This window comes from Trichechus manatus, unplaced genomic scaffold (genome assembly GCF_000243295.1).
Source record: "Trichechus manatus latirostris isolate Lorelei unplaced genomic scaffold, TriManLat1.0 scaffold00167, whole genome shotgun sequence".
Classification (NCBI taxonomy): Eukaryota; Metazoa; Chordata; class Mammalia; order Sirenia; family Trichechidae; genus Trichechus; species Trichechus manatus.
Window position 1 is genome coordinate 1,056,844 of NW_004444103.1, and position 2,236 is coordinate 1,059,079.

A 2,236-nucleotide genomic window follows, 5' to 3' on the forward strand; every position below is an offset into this window, starting at 1 on the left:
CCTAAAAAGAAACAACCTGTTCTTTTTTTTTTTTTTTTTTTTAAACCTAAGGTAGAAGTCTAAAGAAGCAGAGAAAGGAAAAAAGGATTTCTGTTTGTGAGCAGATTTTTTTTTTTTTTTAAGCTTGTAGAACACTAAACCAAACCCATTGGCCATCAAGGCAGTTCCAACTTACAGCGACTCTATAGGACAGAGTAGAACTACCCCGTCGGGTTTCCAAGGCTGTAAATCTTTACGGAAGCAGACTGCCACATCTTTCTCCTGAGGCTTGTGGGTTCGAACTGCTGACATTTCAGAGGAGTGCTAAACCACTGCCCCACCAGGGCTCCTTTGGAGAACACTGAGTAAATTTAAGAAATATATTAGAATCTCCATTTTGAGGGAAGCTAGTTAGAAGCTGATGAAATAGTGTATTTGTTTTTTGTTTCTTGAGAAAGGGTCTGAATGTAGAAGAACTGACATTTTCTTTAAATCCCTCAACCTAATAGAATAATAGTTTTGTATGTACTCAGCTAAACCTCAGCCTACATCCGTCCATTCAACTGTAAAGGTTCGTGTTGTTTTTGTTTTTTTAAGACTTTATTCTAAACTTTGCTGTGGATATTTGTCAAAGGTTGTGATGCAGTTAACGTCAATAGTTAAATAATTATGAGAGCATAATTTAATAAGCATAGTCCTAGAATTTCAACCACCTCTCCAAGCCACCTGTAAATAGAGCACATTAGGACTATTTAAGTGGCCTTGCTTTGGCCGTGGTTGAATGCCTGGATGCTGTAGAACATGTTTATATTGGATCTGCTGCCCAAAGATGTTTAGAAAGTTCAAGTAGATCCTGGGCCAGATGGTTGCTTTAGATCTGCATCGGTGCCCAGAAGTGGTACAGCCAACATGCCTGGGTCAGGCTGACCAGTTGGACCATGTGCAGAGAGACAAAATATACTGACTCCATTTAACATCCTTCTTTTTACTTCAGCGTTTTCATCACTTTGCCAGAACCTGAAACTGCAGGAAAACTGATTTGATGAAAACTCATTTTCATGTGTTTCTTCTTTTCCCAAATATCCAAATCTCACTAAACCTCTAACAGTGTTCTAGCAGCTTGAGAGAAAAGGGGTAGGGTGAAACAAATATGTCGTGGCTTTGAGTTCAACTTTGATTCTCTAAAGACTTTGCGAAGCCTACTTTGTATAGGTTTGAACTCAGATGGGATGTGGTGGGTTGTTGGAAAAGACAGAATAATGTGTATAGAAAAAAAAAGATGTGGTTGCTGTTTCCACTGCATGCCTGGTTAACACTTACGATGTACCATTATCTTCCTGTCTTCATCTTGGTTTGTGATATATGGTGTGTTAGAATTTCAGTATTGGCCCCACACATGAATTGCTTGACATTGGAGTAAAACTTTGGGGTTCTCACCACGTGAATGTCATTGCTGTATCTTCACATTGACGTCTTGCTCTGCAAAACTGAGACTAGGAATGGGCATTGTAAAAATGTAAAGGAACTTGTTTTTTTGATAGTTTATTGTAAAGCTTTCAAATATACAAGTTTCTCAAGTATAAATGGGAACTGGTGAATAAAGCAAAACGGAACAGGAATAGAAGGAGATTTTTTATATCATATTCCTGAGTCTTCAAAAGTTTTCAGACGCCTGATTTATTTTCAAACTGATCAGGTGAATTCACTTGAATTCAAATGTTGTTGTCCTAATGTCCTATAAACCAAAAACCGGTTACCGTCGAGTCGATTCTGACTCATAGCCACCCTAGAGGACAGAGTAGAATTGCCCCATAGGGTTTCCAAGGAGAGGCTGATTGGATTTGAACTGCTGACCTTTTGGTTAGCAGCTGTATCACTTAACCACTGTGCCACCAGGGATCCTAACGTCCTATACTAAAATAAAATTTAAAATGATTATTGTTGCTGTTAACAGGGCTTTGAACCACTTCATTCCGATTCAAACCCCTGCAGAGAATTTGCAGATGTACTGAATCAGAATCTACATTTTAACAAGATCCCCAGGTGATTCTTATGTATAACTTCCTGAGAACTTGTTAGAAATGCAAATTCTCTGTAGGGGTTTGAACTGGAATGAACTGGTTCAAAGCCCTGTTAACTATAAGTTGGAAGTAGACCCCAGAATAAAACAAAAATCTCTCATTGCATGTATTAATATGTGTCTAAGATCAGGATAACAGAGGAAATTAATTTCCCATTGAGAAATCAGGCTCCCCCC